This window comes from Lupinus angustifolius, chromosome LG09, assembly GCF_001865875.1.
Source record: "Lupinus angustifolius cultivar Tanjil chromosome LG09, LupAngTanjil_v1.0, whole genome shotgun sequence".
Taxonomy (NCBI): Eukaryota; Viridiplantae; Streptophyta; class Magnoliopsida; order Fabales; family Fabaceae; genus Lupinus; species Lupinus angustifolius.
Window position 1 is genome coordinate 10,739,738 of NC_032017.1, and position 9,031 is coordinate 10,748,768.

General features: G+C 37.1%; 1 pseudogene; it reads right to left on the reverse strand.

Moving 5' to 3' along the window:
• Positions 7,757-9,031, reverse strand: part of LOC109356246 — an 11,018-nt pseudogene continuing 9,743 nt past the window's right edge.

Sequence of the window (9,031 nt, forward strand, 5' to 3'; positions counted from 1 at the left end):
ATCACATGCCCAAGAAAATTCACCGATTCTAACCAAAATTTGCACTTTCACAGCTTGACATAGAGTTGGTTGTCTTTCAAAATCTACAACACTATCCTTTAATGCTTCACATATTCCTCCCGATCCTTCGAATAAATAAGGATATCATCGATAAATACGACCACAAATGGGTCGAGGTATGAATGACAAATTCGATTCATGTAATTCATGAACACTACAGGAGCATTTGTTACACCAAATGACATCACGTGATATTCGTAATGACCATATCACGTCCGTAAAGTAGTCTTCGGAATATCCTCTGACTTCACGCATATTTGGTGGTATCCTGACCAAAGATCAATATTTGAAAACACGGTAGCTCCTCATAGTTGATCCATCAAGTGGTCAATTCTTGGCAATGAGTACTTATTCTTGATGGTGACTTTGTTCAATTGTCGGTAGTTAGTACACAGCCGCATATAGTGCCATCCTTCTTCTTTGAAAATAGCATCGGAGCACCCCATAGTGAGACAATAGGTCTGACAAACTGTTTCCATAGCAAGTCTTCTAATTGTTTTTTCAACTCCGTTATTTCAAATGGTGCCATCCTATAGGGAGCTTATAGATATCGGTCAAGTTCTAGGAACCAGATCGATAGCAAACTCTATCTCCCGTATCGAGGGTAAACCAAGAATATCATCCAGGAAAACTTCAGAGAAATCCCTAACCACGGGTAGGTTCTGAATCTCTTCTCCACTTTTCTTCTCCAATGATGCCAGCAGCATAAATACTTGAGCTTCATCCTCATAGACTGCTCCTACTGAAATTATCTAGGGGTTGTATTCTCAACTGAATAATTCAAGCAAAAAATTAAGCATACCAAGTTACACAAGAAATCATGTGAGGCCATGCCCAAGGACGAATAGAAAAGAACCGCTCTAATACCATGTTGTAACGCCCCGAAAATTACTCTAATAATATTGCCCAAAATGGGCCAACAAAATTTAATGTAAAACTCCTCATTTACATTTGACTCCTTTTCGGGACATCACGTTAAGTAATCTAACATGAGGAAAAGACAATAATAGTCCATGGAATGATCCTTTATTGAAATTGACTGAAAACGTTTATACAAAAGCATAGCAGAATACATCCTGGTGCAAACTGAAAATATATACAATAGTATGGTTTATTCAAAATATCCAAATATCCTACACAAATATCCTTCTCAAGGGCAACTAGAAATGGAAATGGCCACTTGTTACTAGCTCTGGGGTTAGCGGTTGTACTAGGGCACTCACTAGGATCCTCCTCCATCTTAGAATCAGAAGATAGGTCCACCACTTCAATGGAGTCCTCTATATAGACCAACTCCACACAATATTCCTCTTCGGCTTCCAATTCCTCTTCGGGATTATTGGACAAACCCTGTGACTTTCTTCCCACTCCCACATCTGCCTGAAGATCGGGCAGCGTCCGTATAACAGCTCTCTTCCCTGGTTGGGGATCGGGCACATCGTCTATACTCTGTCTCCTAGTAGATGATCCAACATCACTGGGTGCATGAGGAATCATAGACTGAAGGGATGGGCAGTAGGTGTTAATCTCCAAGCAGGTAAGGTGAAAGAAGTCTCCAAGTTCGCATGCTGTGAAAGGAAGTGCATTGTACAACCATCACAAACCATCTATAGTTCTAAGGCACAAGGGCATGTGTAGGTATGTCTATGTTCATCACTACTCCATGTCCCCTCCTAGGATATCGATAATCATAGCTCCATATCCTCGATGTACGGTCCATCTAAACGAGAACGCGAACTGAAGCCAAACCGAAAGAAAAGAAAATAAGAGTGAGTAAAACATCTAATGAATATAATTCATCGACGACATGCACACATGATATACACAATATACATCACTGACATAATGCACCATGATGAAATGATGTTATAACTCAAATCATGAGCATCAATATTTACACTCTCAATGCATGCATGATATGCTTATTTCATCCACCCTTACACCAATATCCTTCCAATATACTATTCGGAAATAACCAAGAGTACAGGTCCCATAACAAGCCGATTTGATCGCACCAAAAAAACTAAATTCCTCGTAAGAATATATGATCCATCGGTTCTGAAAAACTGTCCATTTCAGTACGATGTCGTATCAAACACTTTCTGGGCATCCCTCTCATTGGTCCTGCTTGGAAAGAGGGGTTGTCAGAGATCATCTAGTTTACGCTATGAGAATTGTATGATCCAATTGAATACCTCATCTAGGAATACCTCATCGCTGTCCCTCTCAACATTGTGAGACTCGTTCGTCTCTCGTAAATTTCCTCTCCACTACTTTGTTATTCATAATGAGTATGAATATTAACCGAAGTTTGCCGATTAAATATTTTAATTATTCTTTTATATCGATGGGACCCGATCTTATGTTATCACGTAATATAGGAATAACATCCCTACCACTACGTACCATCACTAACTTACCCTAGACGACCACATGGCCAAGCCTCTTACGGTCAGACGACCTCGTTGCGTGGTATCATGTAATCCTTTTTCGGCATAGCCTTGCTCACGACATCCTAGTTTGAATCCTTGCCTGCATAAAGCGCAAGAACAAAAGTGAGAGTATAAGTTTGTCAATTTGGGGACCAGACTCAATCCTCCGAGCCACGGTCTTCCCCAAGTGTAAATACATTTCACACCCAAGCTAGGGCTATACCCTAAGCAATAAATAAATCAAAAACAATCACTATTTATGTTTGTGTTTTGCCCAAGCCAAAGACCGTCCCTCAAGCGAGAAACTATTTATGGGACTGTCGTTCAAGCTAAAAATCCACAAAAACTGGTCAAAATCATCCTTGAGGTCTCGCCCAGGCGAGGGACTATCACTCAGGCTCCAAAATCGCCCAGAACAGGCCAAGCACGCTGCCTAGCCCTCGCCCAGGCAAGTTTGGCTTGCCCAGGCGTCGCTGGTCTAGTGGCAAGGAGTGTCTGGTTCGCCCAGGAGTGTCTGGCTCGCCTAGGCGTGGCTGGTCCAGTGGCTAGGCATGTCTGGTTCACCCAGGCGTGTCTGGCTCGCCTAGGCATGGCTGGACAAGTGGCCAGGACCACTCTCTCAACCTTTTGGGCCACCTGATCCAATACCACCATTGTTTCCTATCCCTATGCATTTTACTTTCTCGAGTGGTATTCCTTCATGGTTAACAACCACAATACTTGATATTTTATACTATCCTAGGGGCATACAACCTAAGGAAACATTCATACTTAATCCAGATATGTAATCGTTTGGTTAAGTACGAGTTTCTAACAAAACAGAAATAACTTCCAACTTTTGAGGTAGTTGGGCGATCCGAGTGTCATATTCGAACACCATTGTGTCACAATGTATTCTCTCTCACCTTGGGTTGCAGCGCGGTTGATTTATCTTTCGTGAATGCATAGATTGTCCGACTTCGAACACCTTGCAACTAAACACGAAAACCAATCAGCGATTCGTGAGTTAAATTGTCTGCCTACTAACTCTAAGCGAAAGGCATCCTTTTAATCCATTCTAAGATCATCCGAGACTTTATCCATCCGGTCCAAAATTCATATTCTTGAACCAACATTTATCCTCGAAAGTCTCGTTCCCGATTCCTATCGGTTGATGATCATTTAAACACATTTTTACAAGGATTAATCTCATGATCAAAACGACATTTTGATTTAAAATATTCTTTGATTTCAAAATCATCATCATTCATCAACATAAATAACATGCATATTTTCAAACACGAACACAGCCCCATGAACTATAAGATTTCATGATTTCAAAACAACAATTTCTAGATTTACGAAAAATCATTTTTCGCGTTCTTGCGTGTAACAAGAGATAGGAAGGTTTTTAGAAAAAATTTAGGGTTGAAAATTTTCGTAACAAGCGTATGATCCTCATACTAAAATTTCGTAAGAAACTAACAGTTAGATTTCTAAGAGATTAAGAACAAAAGGGATGAGGTTTACCTTGAACTTCTTGAGAGCTAAATGAAGAAGAAGAAGAATGAATGAATGAAATGAAGAGCCAATTGAATGAGCTATTTAAGTAGAGTAATTCAGATTAGGAGGGGGCAAGCCAAGGGGTTCTCTAGGTTTGATGGCTCTTTTAAGTTAAATAAATCTTAGTTAAGGGGGGTAAGCCAAAGGTTTTCAAATAATAATGGCGAGACGAGTAAGTGAGAGGTTTATGGGTATTTGCATAAAAGATGAGTACTTGCCTAGCAAGTTTCACTTGGGAACATAAGGTAAATTTTCCGGTGAAACATTCGCGATGAGACCATGCCCGACTATTGTCGGTTAATATTCGAATGGATATAAAATCTTCCAATTACGGTTGGAATTTTGGAATACCGAATTCGGAGTGAAAAATATTTAGAAATGTGTTTTGGACAAACTTGTTGTCTATCTAGGCACAAAATAATATTTATAAGCCAAGGGCGCCATCAGAATTGGATTCGGAACTACGGAACTCAAAAACACGTTATTGGGCCGAATTTAGGCGAATTTGGATCTGATAGCAGTCCAAAAAATTTTCGTCAAAGAAAAAAATAAAACTTTACCACAAATTAGGAAATCATAAAACAAGACTAACACTCAACTATGATTTAGCCTAATTCATTTCCGACTAATTTCTAAAATTAATATTTGTTAAAAATAAATAATTGATAAAATATATCGATTTTTCACGGTGTTACACAGTATATACATATAGAATCAGCATTCTCGACTAATTTAACATTAAAGGCAATTCATATGGATCCATATTCATCCTTTTACTTTCAACTAAACTCTCATTACTTTTCAACTTAACTCCCTTCGTAAAACAATCGGGAATACAAGAGATCATGTACGATATAACACAAATAATTAATTACATCTATCAAACAATGTGACTCTCTTATTAGCACTTATGATATTGAACATATAATCTCACTTGTCCAAGTGGTAGAAAGGATAAGATGAAAGTAAACACATGATAACAATTAATACATTCAAAATGAATCCCCTTTTGTTTTACTTGGAATAACACTAATAAGATGAGGATGAGGGCATGACAACATTTAATACAATGAAAGTACATCACCTTTTATCTTACCTGGAATAGCATAAAAAAGATGAAAGCAATTGTAAAAGAACATTATCACAGACTAAAAATGTCTCACGCCGGTGAAATGGCTCAATCAACTAGAAAATAAAGCCAACAAAAATAAGTCAAATGGCATGCTCGATTATGGCCATACCACCAAATTCTGGTAATTGTTCCTACCCATAGCTCCAAAGGGTGCCACGAGTGACCAACTAAGCCAACTAGTCGGCCAATGCAAAAAGACCATAACTCTTAAGGCCCAACCATATTCAAGATCCTAATCTGCCCACTTGGACCAACAAGGTTGGGTTGTGCCCTATAAGACAACATACGGTAGAAGACTCTCCTAGGGGTGACCTGGGAGCTACCATAGGCCTAGACATAATCTTTCCAGATGTTTGATTAAGAAGACATGAGCATGACATCATCCATGAAATCATTGAACTTTTCTTCAGCGCAAGGTAAGCCCATCTAGGTCAATATAAATATAGGAGGTCTTTGCACATGAAGTACATTCGAACATTTGATCCATCATCCCTCCATTATCTCTAGTTATCTCATGCCCTCTATAAATATTGACTTGAGCGTATGAGTCATTTCTTTCAGGTATTCATCGAAGGTTGTCTAAGGTCGGTTCTCAGCCCGGTTCAACAGAAATTAGGTACTCCAAGGTCGGTCCTCACCCTTGATCAGCCTACCTTAGATTGACCAAGGTGGGCTTCAACTTGGTTCAGCCCTGGACAAAAGAACAATGTTCTTAGCTGTTCATGCAAAGTTAAGTTGAATAATGGAGCTAGGTAATGTATTAATTTTATGTGTTAATGCTTCACATATTAACCCTGAATAAAATATATGTTTAACTCTGAAGTGGATTCATTATTCTACCACCTAAGTTAAAGACACTACAAGGTAGAGGAAGGAAACATAAGACAAGAGAAATGGATAAGCGTGTATGTGGGCAGGGAACTACTAGGAAATACAATATTGTGACCTTTGACAAGTGCATGCAGTAGTGTTTTAAATTATGGTTGCAGTTACGATTGTGATTGTGGTTACCGTGGTTGTGATTATTACAGTTGTTGCTATGTATATTGGGACCATTGCAGTGTGAATTATTTTGAGAGTAAAAACATATTTTTGACATCGATGCGGTCTTATGCAGCCCAATGTGGTTGCGTTGAGATCCGATGTGATTCAAATGCGGTACGATGCGATTACATTGCAACCTGTTATGGTCGCATCACTGTGATTCGGTATCACACCACAATTGCGGTATGATGCGATTGTGGCGGTCACCGCAACAACAATATTGCGGCTGCATCATGTGATGTGATTCGTAATTTGAAACAACAGTTTGATGACAAACTCACAGAAAAATGAATTGCCATAACACCTATTGCAAAAAAGTAAAATAAAGGAGAGAGGTATCGGGTATCCAATTATGCTTTATTTATATATATACACATATATGTTTTACACTAATACTGCAACTAGGATGTCACTTAAGTAGACAAAAGTTCCTCCCCTTTCCGAATCCCGATTCTTTGTAATACTTGAATCTGCTTGCTTGGAGGGAATGAGAACAAAGTTTGTTTCTTTTTTTTTCTTGCTTATTTTTTATTTTTCAATTAAAAATATTATGTTAAACTGTGTTTTGATATCTTAATTCTATTTGTAGATTCTTATTGTGGTGGTATGTAATTTTTGAAGAAAGCTTGTTGGAGTGAAATGTTAATTTATTAAAGTCTTTTATTGATGAGAGGCTTTATAAGTGGATTGGCTAATAAAGTTTTAAAATTTTGAGTCAATATATGTTGTATGATCCAATTTTAATAGTTCTTTTTAATATTGTCTATTCTTTGCAATCTCCCTTCCCCCAATTCTCGAACAAGTCTATTAAGAACAATAGTTCGAGAGAGTTAACTATTATGTATCAGTATGATGATTATTTAGGAGTTATTGTGGACAATCTCTGTATCATGGCGTTTTTCAAACTAAAATTCAACATTTTATTAAATAAATTAAAATAAATTTTCTTAAAATTAGAGTAAAATTAAAACTTTGAGAAAACATATTCAATATGTAGAACTTTGAAAATAACTCAATTTCCAAAAGAATGTTACAAAGACACCTCAAAATACAAAACTATATCCAAGATAAGTTTGCATTTGAAATTTTTAAAAATTTATGAAAGTGGTGCATTAAACACATAGATTACTCCACTTTCGTTCAAAATAAACGGTTTAGAAATGAAAATAAGAGAACCAAAACTAGTATATGGCTTAAAACAAAATATGCTCAATGTGTAATTGAAGGGTTTTCTTTATATCAGAGCCAATTATCCTAACAAAAGTAGAAAACTTAATTGGAAGACATATAAGGTAAAATAAGGTCCAAGAGAGGGGAATTACTAGGATTAACTTCCCTTTTGGGACTTGACTTTCATTTGTGGCACTAAACTCCTCTAGTCATATTTTATTCACTTGATATCTGCTATAATTTATAGAGTGATATTCTGGACAAACCAATTTGTATTTTGTACTTATTTCTATCAAAGCAACAAAACTAAGTTAATCAAGGCAAGCTGAGACCACCAGCTCCTTGTTCTAGGTTGAACATTAGCATTTATCACCACTTACCAGCTAAAGCTCATAGACTCAATGCAGATTTTTAGCTAAACCATATGAGCAAAAAATGCAGCATCCGACCTCATTTTCTTGGGTCCTGAAACAAGAACTCCCACACTCCTCTCTTTGAATTCAAATAGAAGTGTAGTAAAAAAATTGAAAAGAATAAAAATGGGTGATTTCAATTCATTGATAGTTGTAGGGGTGAGGATGGCCTAGTGTCTAATGCTCTTGTCTAGTGGAGTTTGGGAGGGTAAATATAAAACCTTATACATGCATATGAAAATGTTATTTTCAAGATTTAAACCATTGACCTCTAGTCATGGCAAACAAACTTACATTTATACCAAGTCTCACTCTCATTGACATGTTTATGCCATAACTAAATACAAATAAGGTAACTTACTTCTTAGGTCTGGTATTTCACCATCATGCACATTGGTCGGTTGAACAAGGGATTGGCGTGGAAGACTTTCCAATTCTATATTGGCATTAGCAATTATTGAATTCGATGATATTGTTGGTGTTGATCCTTTTAAGTTATAAATATGCTTTCATTCTTTAGCAATATGTTTCTTATTCATAAAAACTGCTGCACTGGCAAGCATGGCTATGCTAACACATATTATTAGCATGTGAAGGAAAGACTTCAAAGAGTATGAAAATATAGCATTCAAGTTATTGTTTATAGGGAAAATGTAACGATTATTAATGATCTCAATTATGATAAGAAAAATCATAAAGGATGATGAGATTGTAACTCTAAGCCAGAGCCAACTATTTGGACCTAATATAAGATATATAGGTATATCAGTTGGCTTTAGCTTGAATCATTTGGTTTGAAGGTGAATGTGGCTATTTGATTGAGGCTCCTTATCTTTTGTGTTATAGGCCTAAATGCGTAATTCCATATTAGAAATGTCATATGGGGTGCTAGATATTGGGAGGATTAAATCTATTATTGAGAGACTTGAATAGTTTCTGAATGTGCAAATCAGGACAATTTTTGGGGTTTTGCATTTACAAGAAGTGTTGGAAACAAGAGAACAATCAAATAGTAAAGAGTATAGAGACAAGAGAATAACACAAGTGATTTAGTAACGAGGTTCGGCCAATTGTGCCTACGTCCCCGGGAGCGTTGAGCGGCTACCACTATATATTATTAGAGAATAAGGATTAGTGTTTTAATATTCTTCTCCTTGTTACATTAGGTTTACATAACATCAATATATATAGCCCTCTACCCCAACCCCTTTACATCAGCCCAAGCCCATAACTTGTAT